The 17,500-nt window shown below is 41.8% G+C and overlaps 1 protein-coding gene across 2 annotated transcripts in view; it reads left to right on the top strand.

Moving 5' to 3' along the window:
• LOC123768496 (R-spondin-1) overlaps positions 1-17,500 on the top strand; it is a 356,706-nt gene that overhangs the window by 115,775 nt on the left and 223,431 nt on the right. Inside the window, exon 1 of one of the 2 annotated variants that reach the window (XM_069336245.1) lies at positions 1,386-1,547. The exons of the other annotated variant lie outside the window; for it this stretch is intronic. The gene's annotated coding sequence lies outside the window, so the exon portion shown is untranslated. Of the gene's footprint in view, positions 1-1,385; positions 1,548-17,500 lie in introns of those variants that run through there. 2 annotated transcript variants of the gene reach the window in all.

The raw sequence follows: 17,500 nt of genomic DNA, 5'->3' as shown, positions 1-17,500 counted from the left end.
TACTTGACACTATTAAAGAATACCCTTAGCTGGGTACTTGACACTATTAAAGAATACCCTTAGTTGGGTACTTGATGCTATAAACAGTACCCTTAGCTGGGTACTTGATGCTATAAACAGTACCCTTAGCTGGGTACTTGACACTATAAACAGTACCCTTAGCTGGGTACTCATCTTTAAAATTCCTCATCTCATCTCGGAATATCTTGACTCGATTGTGAATTCAGATTTTTTTTGTATTTATATTTTGGCTCTCATATCATGAGACGTAATGCGCTCATGACGCCATAATTACAAAAAATCTACCTATCATACTTTGTCCATAATAGGCAAATGTGTATGTTGATGACCAGCAGCAGCGGGTACCGACCAAACTCAGGGAACTGGGTGCCTCCCGCGCTGGTAACAGTCACGCCGTCCACTCCCACACCCCTCACGTCCAGGTCATGTCCTCTCTTTCTATCTCTCTGACCTGACCCGGTCACTGCCGGGGTCAGGTCGGGACACTCACCGTTCCCAGAGAGAGAGAGAGAGAGAGAGAGAGAATACTGAACTGGGTAAGGGAGTACTAGAAGGAAAGAAAACAAAGGAACTTCTGTACCTTTAAACAGAGAGAACATCCATCAAGCGGACATAGCTTTGGAGAGTTAGAATGTTCCTCGCCAGGTCTGACGCTCCCACCCTTACCAGAATTCCAGGTTCCAGCTAACGTTCCTCTAGGATTCACCATCTGGGTTACACTGTGTCGCCTTAGCTAGCACGCCGTACTCGACCTCGGCCACCTAGGCCGAGTGTGGGTGCTCTTGGCCACCTATGGCTTCTCTCCCTTCTTAAGGCAGCCAGCCGGTCTTGACTGGAACGTCAGGCCAAGTTATTGTTATCTCGCAACAGAAAGGACGCTCCACCCCTGCTAGGATGCCTCGTCCCAGCTAGGGGTGAGGCATCACACAAGCTAGAAACCTCTGCCCCAGCTGGGGATGACTCGCCCCAACTAGGATGCCTCGCCGCACAGATTAGATGCCCCGGTTTCATAAATACTGCCCTACCCAAGCTAGGATGCCTCGTCCAAGTTCAGATGTTTCACCCTAGCTAGGTTGTATCTAACTAGGATTCCCAGCCCTAGCTAGTACGTCACAGGAGTTGGCATGCCCTGCCTTTGCTATGATACCTTAGAATGTCCCGCTTTAGCTATGATGCCCTAGAATGTCCCGCTTTAGCAATGATGTCCTAGCATGCCTCGCATTAGCCCCGATGCCACACCCAGGTAAGATGCCCCGCCCTAGCTAGGATGCCCCGCCCCAGCTAAGATGCCCCGCCCCCAGCAGGTCGGGGCAGCAGGCCGGGGCAGCATCCCGCGGCAGTATCGGCTCACCCTCCGAGCTGTGTACATCTACCCATGTGCGGCCGCCAGTCGTGTGTGCGTCTAGACCGTGTGCGTGGCCGTCGTGTGCGTATGTGTCGTGTCGTAGTCGCTCGCCCTATCATCCCTTCGACTCGTTACCCGTGAGTCTCCTGAGATAACTACTCAACCACAAGCTCCAATTCAAGTACGTGGTTACTGCACTCGTGCCAATTAAAGAGGGAAGAAAGGGGAAGAAAAAATAGGTATATTTACGTCGTTGCATTTTGTATAATTTGCTGAATTGATGGGCTTCAATGTTGTTTAAAAGACGTGGAGTTAGGGGATGATTGTGGTACAGATCTGAACGGCGACACACCGCAAGGAACCAGCGGAACAAACAGGGGCTTTCTACGGGAACAAACGGGGGACCCCACATGTGAAATAAAACAAACAAGCCCCCCTTCCTTTTGCGGTACAAACAGAGTCGATATAAAACCAACGGGAGCGTCGCCTCCCCTTGCGGTACAAACAGGGCTTCAACAGGAACTACGGGGTATCTGATGGCCCTTAACGCCGTGCCGTGCGGAACGACCCGAGGGCAGTTTGGGGGATGACTGGGTGGGGGGTTAGGAGTGGAGGGTGGGGGGTTAAGTTACAACTGTATCAATAGTTAAAATGTGTGGTATTCCAGGGTGCCGCGGAGGTGTACTGAGGGTGCCACACAGGTGTACTGAGGGTGTCACATAGGTATACTGAGGGTGCCACACAAGTATACTGAGGGTGCCACGCAGGTGTACTGAGGGTGTCACATAGGTATACTGAGGGTGCCACACAAGTATACTGGGGGGTGTTACACAAGTATACTTATTGTGCCACACAAGTATACTGAGGGTGCCACACAGATGTACTGAGGGTGCCACACAAGTATACTGGGGGGTGTTACACAAGTGTACTTATTGTGCCACACAAGTATACTGAGGGGTGTTACACAAGTATACTTATTGTGCCACACAAGTATACTGAGGGTGCCACACAAGTATACTGAGGGGTGTTACACAAGTATACTGAGGGTGCCACACAAGTATACTGAGGGGTGCCACACAAGTATACCGAGGGTGCCACACAGATATACTGAGGGTACCACACAAGTATACTGAGGGGTGTCACACAAGTATACTGAGGGTGTCACACAAGTATACTGAGGGTGTCACACAAGTATACTGAGGGTGTCACACAAGTATTCTGAGGGTGTCACACAAGTATACTGAGGGTGCCACACAAGTATACTGAGGGTGCCACACAAGTATACTGAGGGTGCCACACAAGTATACTGAGGGTGCCACACAAGTATACTGAGGGTGCCACACACAAGTATACTGAGGGTGCCACACAAGTATACTGAGGGTGCCACGCAAGTATACTGAGGGTGCCACACACGTGTACTGAGGGTGCCACACAAGTATACTGAGGGTGCCACACAAGTATACTGAGGGTGTCACACAAGTATACTGAGGGTGCCACACAAGTATACTGAGGGTGTCACAAGTATACTGAGGGTGTCACACAAGTATACTGAGGGTGTCACACACGTGTACTGAGGGTGCCACACAAGTATACTGAGGGTGCCACACAAGTATACTGAGGGTGTCACACAAGTATACTGAGGGTGTCACACACGTGTACTGAGGGTGCCACACAAGTATACTGAGGGTGCCACACAAGTATACTGAGGGTGTCACACACGTGTACTGAGGGTGCCACACAAGTATACTGAGGGTGTCACACAAGTATACTGAGGGTGCCACACAAGTATACTGAGGGTGTCACACAAGTATACTGAGGGTGCCACACAAGTATTCTGAGGGTGTCACACAAGTATACTGAGGGTGCCACACAAGTATTCCGAGGGTGCCACACAAGTATACTGAGGGTGCCACACAAGTATACTGAGGGTGCCACACAAGTATACTGAGGGTGCCACACACGTGTACTGAGGGTGTCACACAAGTATACTGAGGGTGCCACACAAGTATACTGAGGGTGCCTCACAAGTATACTGAGGGTGCCACACACGTGTACTGAGGGTGCCACACAAGTATACTGAGGGTGCCACACAAGTATACTGAGGGTGCCACACAAGTATACTGAGGGTGCCACACAAGTATACTGAGGGTGGCACACAGATGTACTGAGGGTGTCACACAAGTATACTGAGGGTGTCACACACGTGTACTGAGGGTGCCACACAAATATACTGAGGGTGCCACACAAGTATACTGAGGGTGCCACACAAGTATACTGAGGTTGTCACACAAGTATACTGAGGGTGCCACACAAATATACTGAGGGTGCCACACAAGTATACTGAGGGTGCCACACTGGTTGTAATCTGTTTAAATGGTGATACTTCCAATAAGAAAGTTCACTCAGGTGTCAGTAATGATATGTACAGCAATGATGAGTACTGCATTGTACGTGTTACAGCAGTACGGAGTGTTTAACAAGCACGTTCTGCAGTAATATGCGGTGCGTATTATGTGATTAAAAATCCCTTCGTGAAGTGCATGAATTTACAAAGAAAGCCGGCCATTGTGTGAAGCCAAAATGTATATGGCAGGAAGCGTGTCGTACAGGGTGGAAGGGAGGACATACAGGGTCAGCTGGGACCTAACGAAGCTTGGAAGATCGTTAAGGCCTCAGAAAGAAATGAATCTCTTTAAGAGGTTCACATCAAAGGGCAAAACACGTTATTAATAAGAGGAAGCTCCTTATCAAGAAGAAGAATATGTTGCTTGCAGGATGCAACAATGATCTGAGGGTCTGCAGGGGCCCTGCCGACTCTGCAGCTAAATATTACCAACGCAATAAGACAGAATTTTAAAGAAATCAACTTACGCCTTGCGGGATAAATATCGCCAGGCTCCAATCTAATAAATTGTGAGCAGCTCCAAAAAACTAAATTGTGAGCAAAGTCATAGAAATATAAATTTTGAGCAGTTCTTGAATCTGAAATCGAAAAAAGGAGCTTCGAAAAACAAAATTGCTAAGTGGAGCTGTTAACGAGGCCCTCGCCTGCCACAGTTTGCCCAGGACAAAGGGCCGCTGTACTCACACCACAAGTATCACTTCCCCAGGAACCTCGCACCGCAAACAAGTGAAGGTAGAGAAGAGGAGCTTGTAAGACGGTCAGGGATAGATACAAGACTCTCGCCCCTGGACAAGAATCCTTGTAGAAAATAAAGTTGTTGGCCAGGTACTTAAAGTGACCATTTACATCTTGTATATCTCACACACACACACACACACACACACACACACACACACACACACACACACACACACACACACTCAAGAGTAAAGAAGACAAGATCTCTACCTACAAAATTCTCAGAGGAATTGACAGGGTAGATAAAGATAAACTGTTTAACAAGGGTGGTACGCGAACAAGAGGACACAGGTGGAAACTGAGTACCCAAATGAGCCACAGGGACGTTAGAAAAAACTTTTTTAGTTTCAGGACAATTAACAGATGGAATGCATTTGGCAGTGATGTGGTGGAGGCTGACTCCATACACAGTTTCCCAATGTAGATATGATAGAGCCCAATAGGCTCAGGGGCCTGTACACCTGTTGAGTGACGGTTGAGAGGTGGAACCAAAGATTCGAAGCTCAACCATTGCAAGCACAGCTAGGTGAGTACACACATATGAATACAAAAATATTTTACAGTACACTTGCGGAACAGGGGTGTAATTCTGGAGCAAGAGAGTGTAGCCTAAGAGACCAGGTGTAAGAGCGGGAGTGAAGCAATGCATTCACAAGAAACCTAATCCATTCCATTTGTTAACTACTCTGGCACTGAAAACCTTCTTTCTAATGTGTCTGTGGCTCATTTGAGTACTCAGTTTCCACCTGTGTTTCCTTGTTCGCGTACCACCCGTGTTAATTAAAGTCTTTATTATATCAATTCCTTGGAGAAACTTGTATGTGGTGATCATGTCTTCTCTAATTATTCTGTGTATGTGTGTGTGTGTTGTAGTCTGTGTTTGTGTCACTCACCTAGGTAGATATATCTATATATCTACTCTAAAGGCCGGTGGTGACGGTGAAGTCACCGTAACGCAGTATCCAGCATTAATAATACCAACACTATCCTCGTCAGGACGAGAGCCAGAGCGAGGCAGGCCGCAGGAAGGGCATTACTGTTAAAAGCAAATAAGACAGCCGTTTATTACACCCGAGTGAGATTTACGGCAATGTTAAGTCATTTGTCTTGGTGTGTATAAGTGACTTATGGGGCGTTAGTTATTGTGGTGCACGACAACGGCTGCGAAGGCGTTGAGCCTCTCCTGCGGGATATATGATGCTTATATGTTTCTGCAGAAACCAGCAGCTCTGTGACAAAATATTCATTCTTTATTCTTTGGAACTTTTCACAGTCAAAATCCCCACTACCACTGACGTAAAACAGTTAATATAAAACATTTATTGTTATAGAAACTTAATTTATGTTTTAAAAATAATTTATATTAATAAACATTTGATATATATGTTTAATATACATTTTTCAAATAACATTTGATATATATATATATATCTGTGTGTGCAAATCTCGAAGGAATTAACATTCATTTAGTGTTTAATGTACACATTATCAAAACTCAAATAACTGAATACAACTCTTGACTATATTTGCAGGAAGATGACGTGTGAGGTGTAAAACCTCACACGTCATTTTCCTGCACATATATTCAAGTGTCGTATTCAGTTATTTGACTTTTGATATGATGTTGATTAAATACGAAAGCGCTCATGTCGATTCTGCTTTCATTTTGCCTTCGTGGTTATATATATATATATATATATATATATATATATATATATATATATATATATATATATATATCATTGAATGGGACAAAATAAGGTGAAAAAATGTCTTTGTTCACAAACATAATGGAAAACTGCCTTCTACAGTGTGTAATACTACACAAATGGGATGGCTGTAATATCCCCAGCTTGAAGGTGTTGACCAAGCCAGCCAGGGATGGTTGTAATAACCACTGGACCGAACATGAAGGAAACTAAATAACTACATTTAAATCTGGTTGGTAATACACTGGAAATAATAATAATGAATTCTTAATTGTTAATGAAATAATTTATTAAGGTACAAAACACCAAAATTTAATGGATAGAAAAATTACTCGGTCTCCACCGCGTAACGTGGTGGAGGTGGGGTCCCTTGATTGTTTCAAACGTGAGTTGGACATGTATATGAGTGGGATTGGGTGGTTATAAATAGGAGCTGCCTCGTATATGTCAATAGTCCTTCTGCAGTTACCTTTATTCTTATGTTCTCATGAAAAAAAAAGTATAATTGAAAATCTTTTTCCACATGTAGAAAAGGAACGAACAATTGGAGGCTAATTTAACCAACTAAGTCATTTTAATGGTATTCAATTGAAGTTAATTGTGAATCAATGATATACAATTTTAGCCAAATCTCCAAGTCATCTGACTTTTTTTTAGTTATTTATTTACAAGAAGGAAAAATGGGTTATTAGAAATTTACATTATTAAACTGTCCAGTCTTGCAACGCCAGTAACAAACTTTGTGTTGAAATTAATTTGTCAAGCAAGAGACATGGACGCTTTGCTCAATGGAGATGGGTTTCTATATGGAAGTCATGTGTGATCAAATATCCTTATTCTGAAATTTCGAAATTTCTCCTGCCAATATATCTGTTGTTTCAGTCAGAACAAGAAAATTACTACACAGTATATTAAATGTTAAATTAATAGGCAAATTTGATTTGACGGTGTTTTATAGTAAAATTAGAGGTTACACCAATTTTCCTGTTATATGCAAAATAGGGAAGACAAATATATCTAGTATCTTTATAAATATTAAAAGAACTGGAGGGAAAATCCTAATTTAAAAAATTATCACCATTTTTATTAATGTTAAAAATATAAATATTTGCCTGTAAATAGTTAACCAAGCTGAACAGGTCAAGTAACAAATATTAACGAAAGATCTGATGAAGTTCTCCTATAACACTGAAGGAACAAATGATACAATTGTTAAGCCTAATCCCATAAATGTTGGTTGCCCAATAACGAAGTTAACAAAATCATTAATGTTATGCGTTCATAATACAACAAAATTGTTTTAATATTTTGTCACCGACATTTTCAACTGCAAATTTTGGGGAATATTTGTAATTAAAATAAGCTCGAAATAATTCGACATAAAACGCATTTTAAAGCAAAGCCAAATCACATTTTCTAGAGAAATAGTTTAAAGTGTAGCTAAATTATCCAGCCAAAATTCATGACGAGATTAATATGCGTTTGCTACATAAGAACCTCAAGGGGATTCCAAGGATACAACATTAGTTTGAAGTTATAACTGATTGTTTAAGTGGAAAACTGAATCATGGACGACAGTTTAAGTCAGAAAACAAATTGTTAATCCATTTGTCAAATAAATAACGGTGAAAAACTATAGCCAGCCACTTACTTTACCACTGTACAACCACTGACCTAATACAAGTCACACAACCTGATTTTTACTGAAATCCGACTGTACATGCAACTGAGTGCTTGGGGGTTTTGCGTCAAACTTAGATTGGCTTCAGTAGGGCCTCCAGACTCCCCGTGGTTTCAGTAGAAATCCGATTGAATGACTTTTAGCAAACCAGTGATGGTAGAGTGGTGGAGTATACAGCTTGGAGTGCCTTGGTCGTAAGTTTGAGTCAATCTAGAGTCCCAGTGGATTTTTTTCGCATTGATATATATCACTTTAGTGGGATTTTATGTGTATCAGTATTATTTTTGTTTGTAAATTTAACATTATTTTTATTTGCACAATCAACATTAATTTTGTACGCAAAATTAAACATTATTTTTATTTGTATAATAATACATATACCAGTTGAAGAATAGGGACTAAACATTTTGCCAAATTAAAATTTAATATACCGAAATCACTCGGTATATATAGCATATATATATATATATAATGTAAGCGCATATATATAATGTAAAAGGGTCAATATCGAGGGGTTTTAATTTTCTACAGTCATTAAGGATCAATAGAATATTACTAACAAAGATTTATCGAGAACAGCTCCCTCTTTCCTTCTATTTAGTATAATTTTTGGAAGGCTTTTCATTAGATTTTAAGTCTTAGATTTTAAATCCTAGATATTAGATTTTAATTCTTAGATTTTAGATGTTAATTCTTAGATTTTAGATGTTAATTCTTAGATTTTTTATTTTAATTCTTCTGCTATATTTTGTTCTTGTTAGAGCCCGTTTGATGTGTGTAGTTCTGTTTTGGTCGTCAAACTATAGAATGAACTTAAATTCACTTGAACGCGTTTCGGCGAAGGACGATAAAGTTAATCACTTTAATTAGAAAACTTCCACATAAAGAGAGACTGAAAAAGCTTAATTCATAATCGACTTGATAATGGTCCAAGACGGACCGAAACCTCGTCGTCTCTTCAATTTCTAGTGTGTGATTTGGTCAACAATTAATTTACATTCTCTAGAAAGGCTAAACTTGGCTGAAAATGACTTGACTGAATTCAAGTAGATGAATGGGCATAACAAGATGGATATTAATAGTATTAAATATATCAACACAACATGAAACACGAAACAATGGATATATATTTAAATTGGATGAGTTTAGATTTAGGAAAGACCTGGGTAAATACTGGATTGGTAATAAGGTTGTTGATTTGTGGAACAGGCTACTAGTTAACACGGTATAACTAGAATCACGTGACAACTTCAAATTTCCAGCAGCAGCATCCTGTTGCCTAACTAGAATTTTCGACTTTCCTTGACTACTAGTTTTAAGTGATGTATAATTGTCCTTAGTTGCAAAATTAGTGTAAATTGCTAGAACTTATATAAATGACTTGAACAATATTGAGATGAATTAAGTCTGAAATTGTTTATCTTCAAACAACTACTATATGTTGTAGTTTTTAGTCACAGAGAAATCTTAAATTCGCATCAAGTTTTCCAACTTAAAAAAAGTAAAACTTTTCAACATTTCTGTAGGAAATTTCTGCCAGAGGTGTATGTGATAACTTCAGCATTGTGAAGGTCCGGCAGAGAGACGAAATTAAATAATAAATATGAAGAAGAAAATGATGTGTGGAAAGGCAGCCCGTCTTCTGGAGTTGTCACAACGTCATTAAACTGATGTGCTAACCCGCCAAACACATACTTAAACTACGACGTTGGTACAACGTTCGAACAAGTTTTAATACCTAACCAGTTATAACAACCGATATAGCAAGTTGTAACAACGTTTTAATACGTCATAAACACGTTTAGCCGTGATGTAACAACTTTATTACAAGTTGTAACAAGCGGAAAATAGAGACAGTTTCGGTTTGTGTTTCCAGAGAAATTGCCAGAACCTAACCGAGGACGCACGCATAGAAAACGTGACAATTAGTAAATTATGCGAGCCGCTATGACTTATATTACATTATATTTTGGTCGTTGGGGATTTATACGTCGAAGTGCGATGTAGTATGCGAGAGGAGGGCAACCCAGAATGGCTAACTTTCTGCGTGTTGAGCACTCGGGCGGACCCCGAAGGGTTGAAGGGCATGTTGAAGGTGTAAGCGGATCCTTGTTTGTGTGCTAGAGCTACGAAATATGACAACTTAGCTATATATTTTGATCGGGAGGTTACAGGAAATATTTATACGAATCTAAAGATAAAGAATAAGAGTTTCTCGTTCGCATTATGCAATACTTCACGATCCTCTCGCTTCATGCCATTCGTTGTCATGAGATTATGGATGGAGTTATCTTCAGTTATCTTCCCTGCCAGCTCATTCCACATGCTACTACTCTTACTCCTAACAAGCACTCTCCAACATCTTAATGAGTCATGTTATTTACCTGTTCCCATCCAAGCCAGGCCCCCTGTTCAAGATTAATATCTCTGATCTCTCCTCTGTAACTGCTTCTCTCACGTACTACAAACACGCGATGGCCAACAGAGCCTAAACACCTAATTTAACCTAATATATGTCCAATTATACACCAAATTCAAATATGTAATAACATTCATTTATATGTGAGAAAATACAGGTTTTATAATACACAGTGTGAGTTAAAATTGATGAATGCGTCTTTGGGATTGGTGGCTGCTTGGATGAGCCTACCCCGAGGGCAAGCTGATTAACAGAGGTTTGGTGAGAGCATCAGCTGCACTCTTTAGCGTACACGCGGAAGCTTTGTCCGGTGCTGCTGCTTTACCATCATCCAGATCCTCAAGCTGTTTCCTCGCCTTACCTTCTGTTCCATCCAGCCTGCTGTCTCTCTCACTCAAGGGTGTCCCTCTACCTGTGGTACGCGCTCGGTGTCACTGTGCATGTGATTATGTGTACCCGAATATATATATGGCTGCAGGAACTTTATCCCATATGGAGAAAGGCTGCAGGAAAGCGCAAGCCACAAATCACAAAGAACTCTTAATAACCCGATCAGGATTCGAACCCATGACGTCCAAGATAACCCCCAAACGTATAGTGTACCGTGACCATCGCACCATTAATCGTATCATATATATATATATATATATATATATATATATATATATATATATATATATATATATATATATATATATATATATATATATATATATTATATGCGTGCATAAGTTTATGCACATATGTGCCTGGTTTTGGAAAGAATGGGTTTGATGTGCCTGGCTTCAGAGTACCCGGCTTTGAAACATAGAGTTCTAGAGTGCGTGGCTATAGGTTGCCTGTCCCCAGAGCACGTGTGGCGGTTATCAAGGCGGAGCTCAATAATAGATGGCTCTTCAAAACAACCAATTAGAGAAACATGCAAATTAACTCATCTGGATTGACGGGCAAAACATTTTCTGGTTCTGAAATTTGAAGTCGACTCTTAAGTCATAAATTCCTGGTATCTTGAGGGGTTGTTAATGGTCTCTACCGCAGGGGATGGAATCTTCTGTGTTGAATTTGTTCAAATTATTGTAGTGGTGATGGTTTATAGAGGGGGGGGGGGTAGTGGAGGGCGGGGGAGTTTATAGTGGTGGTTTATGGGGGGGGGGGAGGATTGTTGTGATGCTGGTTTTGTGATGCTGGTGGATGGTAGTCTATGGTGGTGACCATTATTTTCTACATTACGCACTCACGCACGCGCACACACACACACACACACACACACACACACACACACACACACACACACACACACACACACACACACACACACACACACACACATGTGGGGGTGATGTGGTGGAGGCTGACTCCATATACAGTTTCAAGTGTAGATATGACAGAGCCCGATAGGCTCAGGAATCTGTACACCTGTTGATTGACGGTTGAGAGGCGGGACCAAAGAGCCAGAGCTCAACCCCCGCAAACACAACTAGGTGAGTACAACTAGGTGAGTACACACACACACACACACACACACACACACACACACACACATCCTGCATATTTCTGGACTGCCAAAAAGCCTTTGATACAGTACCGCACATGAGACTGCTGTTCAAGCTCGAGAGGCAGGCGGGGGTGGGGGAAAGGTCCTAGCATGGATAAGGAACTTCCTAACAGGAAGGAGCCAAAGAGTTACGGTAAGGGGCGAGAAGTCGGACTGGCGAACAGTAACAAGTGGAGTACCACAAGGATCGGTGCTGGGACCAATTCTATTTCTTGTATATGTTAACGACATGTTTACAGGCGTAGAGTCCTACATGTCGATGTTTGCGGATGACGCAAAGTTGATGAGAAGAGTTGTGACAGATGAGGATTGCAGGATCCTCCAAGAGGACCTGAACAGGTTGCAGAGATGGTCAGAGAAATGGCTACTGGAATTCAACACGAGCAAATGTAAAGTTATGGAAATGGGACTAGGAGATAGGAGACCAAAGGGACAGTACACAATGAAGGGGAACAGCCTACCTGTAGCGACGCGTGAAAGAGACCTGGGGGTGGACGTAACACCTAATCTATCTCCTGAGGCACATATAAATAGGATAACGACAGCAGCGTACTCTACACTGGCAAAAGTTAGAACATCATTCAGAAACCTAAGTAAGGAGGCATTTAGGGCGCTTTACACTGCCTACGTAAGGCCAATCTTAGAGTATGCCGCCTCATCATGGAGTCCCCATCTGAAGAAGCATATAATGAAACTGGAAAAGGTTCAGAGGTTTGCAACGAGACTCGTCCCAGAGCTACGAGGGATGGGGTATGAGGAGCGCCTGAGGGAACTGTGCCTTACGACACTAGAAAGAAGAAGGGAGAGGGGGGACATGATAGGAACGTATAAGATACTCAGAGGGATTGACAGAGTGGACATAGACGAAATGTTCACACGGAATAGTAACAGAACGAGGGGACATGGATGGAAGCTTGAAACTCAGATGAGTCACGGAGATGTTAGGAAGTTTTCTTTTAGCGTGAGAGTAATAGGAAAATGGAATGCACTTCAGGAACAGGTTGTGGAAGCAAATACTATTCACAATTTTAAAACCAGGTATGATAGGGAAATGGGACAGGAGTCATTGCTGTAAACAACCGATGCTCGAAAGGCGGGATCCAAGAGTCTATGCTCGATCCTGCAGACACAACTAGGTGAGTACAACTAGGTGAGTACACACACACACACGCACACGCACACACACACACACTCCGCATATCGTTCCCCCAATCCCTGCTAGTGTATCTAAAACGCATTAATTCGATAGTCATGTTTAAAGGCAACTCGAAGCTGTGGTTTTACGCTCTCACTAATGGTTTTATGTTAAACAGTCCCTAATGACCAGCCACTCACCATCACCACAGTTTACACAATTCACAGATAATTTAAACGTCTTCGTTCATTAAAGAAACGAATTTTCACCTGAAAATTGTATTTACTTGCAATGCTTCCGGCTCTTACTTTGTGAAACACTGTTTTGTGTACATTGAAGAAGAGTTTGATGCCTTTTTAGCCATTACCTCTGTATGTTTGTCGAGTTGACTGTCTCTTTAAGTGTATGTTTCTGTCTCTTTAGTAGTTTGGTTGTCTATCCTGGCTGACTGGTCTACTGTCCTGCTTGTATTACAGCTGTTACCTTGTGTGGGATACATTGTACAGGAGAAGGTGGGGCACCTGGTGTAAGGTGGCAGCAAGGCAAGAAGATCGTGGGGCACCTGGTGTAAGGTGGCAGCAAGGCAAGGAGATCGTGGGGCACCTGGTTTAAGGTGGCAGGAAGAACAGGAGATCGTGGGGCACCTGGTGTAAGGTGGCAGCAAGGCAAGGAGATCGTGGGGCACCTGGTTTAAGGTGGCAGGAAGGACAGGAGGCCGTGGGGCACCTGGTGTAAGGTGCCAGCAAGGCAAGGAGACCATGGGGCACCTGGTGTAAGGTGGCAGGAAGGACAGGAGACCATGGGGCACCTGGTGTAAGGTGGCAGGAAGGACAGGAGGCCGTGGGGCACCTGGTGTAAGGTGGCAGGAAGGACAGGTGACCGTGGGGCACCTGGTGTAAGGTGGCAGCAAGGACAGGAGGCCGTGGGGCACCTGGTGTAAGGTGACGCAGTAGGGGAGATACTAACACACAAACCAACACAGGGGCGAGTTTTTACACTGGCCTGCTAGAGTCCCATTTGGTAAGAGTGAGTGATGGGCCGGTCACGCTGCGTCCTGCTGGGCTCTACCTGCTGGCTCTTATGTTGCCTAGACTCCTCTGGTGCCAGAGAGAGAGAGAGAAAGTGAGTGAGAGAGGGAGAGAGAGGAAAGGGAAAGAGCTAAAAGAGAAGAAAACATAAAGGCACACAGAAGGAACTAGAGAAAGCTATAGGGTGGAGACAGGCAAGCGCACATACAAACAATTAGGCAACAAACCCACACGTCTGATACTCAAGGCAGTGAGAATTGTTCGACATATTAATACTGTGTCTGTAGAACAGTATTAATGTGCCGAACATTAATACTGTGTCTTTCCTCAGTCACCACCGAGGAAAGCAGAATCAGAAAGTGAAATACGTGTACACAAAGATCTGATATATAGGGGTTGAGATACAAGATGATATAGCATGAAGGGTACTAACCTGTGAAGGAAAGTACCTGGTAGGAAGGTTGGCACTCTCTGTGCCAACTAGCCCAAGGCCAGATTTTTGGGCAATCCTCACCCAACTTTGAAAAGAAAATGGTCTGGGCTACGCTACAGAATTAGGCTGGTCGGGGTAGGCTTACGTTAAATGCTTTGAGAAACATTTGCAATTATAGAGATCCAATTATATTGGATCCATTTGCAATTATATGATTTTCATTGCGTCGAGTGTGAGATATTTGGTGTGACTTCCCTAGAGTTTTTAGAGATTGTAATAATATATTTTCTGAGACTTATAATGTTGTTTCAGTGTTTCCTGATGCAGTTTTGTGAGAATGGGGAGAGGGAGGGTTACGAAGGGGAGGGGGAGATGGGGTGAAGAATGGGGAAGAGTGGAAGAAAGGGGTAATAGAGGGTAATGAAGAGAAGAGAATGGAAAGATGGAGGTAAGATGTACTGCCATAGAGGGAACAAGACGAGGGGGTGGAATGAGGAGTGGGAGGGAAGAGACAGAGTCCCGGGCACCGCCGGGTATCCCTTCTAATTAATAAATAAAATCATTCATGGTAAATTATTTGGGTAAAAATGGCATTAGTCATGATTCATTGGTCGACATAGTCCTACCATCACATAGGCCACGGGGCAGGCGAACCGTTTCGAAAGCGTGGGCCCAAATTGGCAGTAATCTTATATGAAAAATGTTCTCGCGTGCCAGTAGTAATTTTGAGCCGCGGATTATGATTTACTATTATTTTTATATGTGTATTTTAACTTTTTTATGGAGAAAGAAAACAAATTGCTTGAAATTATTCTCAGAGACGTCTATTTAGGCGACCAATAACTCTTCTTGAGTTTTTTTAATGGTAAAGCTTTATGAATTATGTTATTAATAACTAGTAATTGCTAACGAGTAAAATTAATTTGTAACTTTAATAATAATGAACTTGTTATGGATAAATTAAGGAGTCATGTTGTTTATTTACGTGTACATTTATCGCTTTATTATCAACAAAAATATAACAGAGATAGGTTGAAATAACTGAAAGTTTTTGTTGAAAGCTTGCAAAACAAATTATAAATATTAATGTTTTTAACAAGTCACAAACAAAAAAAATAGGATAAGTTATACCTAGCATTTTACCTTATTAGTAACAAGAAATGTGAACATGAAATTATAAGCTTCGGTCCATATTATAAAACATATATATAATAAAGGAAAATGTTACTTTACTCTGGGTGAAACTTTTGTTATCGGACCAACGAAAACGTAGACGTTTATCAGTGTTGTAATTGATTGTTTTGAGAGCCCAACAAGCAACACTGGTGTTGCAACATCGGTATAAGTTTTCTCCTGTAATTAGACTTGACAAAGTTCATCACCGGAAAACAATGACTCGCGTGAATAGGTCGATGCAAATACTGGTAATATGAGATGTTTTAGTCAAACGTCTCAGGAATGTAATTCCTGAGTTTCAAAACCTCATTTTCTGCTTTAATTCAGTCAATTATAATATGCGTTATTTCAGTCAATAATATTCTGCGTTAATTCAGTCACTAATATTCAGCGTTAATTCAGTCACTAATATTTTGCGTAATATTCTGCGTTAATTCAGTCACTAATATTCAGCGTTAATTCAGTCACTAATATTTTGCGTAATATTCTGCGTTAATTCAGTCACTTATATTTTGCGTTATTTCAGTCACTTATATTCTGCGTTAATTCAGACAAATGTTGGCCTCCAAATTGAGCTGCTTTGTAAATCAATCAATGTCATCTCAAAATTATTCAAATCTATCCACTGCAACACTTCCAAATTCAGTTTGTTTAAAGCTACACTATCTGAACACTTTATGAATTTTGGACTTTTCTCAAATAATCTGAATGTCATAGATCTTCAAGAAAATTAATGAGTACTTAAATCAATAATTGAAAATTGCATTTGAAGGTTCTAAATGTCTGTTTTCTCATGAGTTTTCAAGCTCTGTCACGTGTTTAGGTCTAGGAAATATTTAAGAGTGTAATTGTCGTCATCACATTCAAATCTTTGCAAGTCAGTTGTATTCACCACTAACTTGCTCACGAGTTGACAGCACACCAGGGGACGTGGGGACTGCCATCGCTTCCTCGTCCATTCCTGTTTCTCTGACCATGTTAGAGTGGCGCTAAGAGACTGTGGACATGTCAGGGGGTGCTGCAGCCGTGTCAAAGGGGCTGCAGCCGTGTCAGACGGGCGGCACCCATGTCAGACGGGCTGCACAGGGCTGTACCCGTGTCAGACGGGCTTCAGCCGTTTCTAAGGGGCTGCATCCATCATGATTAACCAAACAGCTCTACATCCTCCTCCTCTCAGATTACAATCTGCAGTCACAGCCACACGTGATGGACCTCAGTACAGATGTGTCCCATGAATATGGTACCTCTCCTCCTGCTGCTCTCACCTGAGGAGTAGTGAGAGCAGGAGGTGGAGGGCGACAGGGTCCACGAGGCGTGTCCTCTCTCTCTGTGGTGCCTGTGGCCACCACCTGTGTCAAGTGGGATGCTATTATCGTGCTGATTTCTCGTCATGTTCATCTCGGCTTGTTCACCTCAAAATTATGACCATTACAGATATTGCGCTCCCCGAAACCAAATCAGTTAAATATAATAAAATATTTAATTCATAAATTGGTGTATATTTATAGTTTATATAAAGTTACAGTACAATACTTACACCAGAGAAAGACACAATAACACTACAGTACAGTGTCATTATATACAAAAATATAGAATTTAAAAAATTTAGAATTCTATATTTAGACTTCTAAATTCTAAATTATATAGAAATATAGAATGTGTATTCTTCAGCGATGTACAGAAAAACTGACCAAAATGGTTACAATTGTGGCTGGAGTGAAGAAGTGTTAGAATCACAGAAGGGAAAGCTTAAAGCTTATCATTGGAGCTGGGAGGCTTCTGTTGGCGAAACACTTAGTATAATATAACGAAGATGAGAAGATAACGTTGAAGGATAGCTGCTGTGAACTAGTTAT

This window comes from Procambarus clarkii, chromosome 35 (assembly GCF_040958095.1).
Source record: "Procambarus clarkii isolate CNS0578487 chromosome 35, FALCON_Pclarkii_2.0, whole genome shotgun sequence".
Taxonomy (NCBI): Eukaryota; Metazoa; Arthropoda; class Malacostraca; order Decapoda; family Cambaridae; genus Procambarus; species Procambarus clarkii.
The sequence above is the reverse complement of the archived record's forward strand: the minus strand, read 5'-3'. Positions and strand labels throughout refer to the sequence as shown.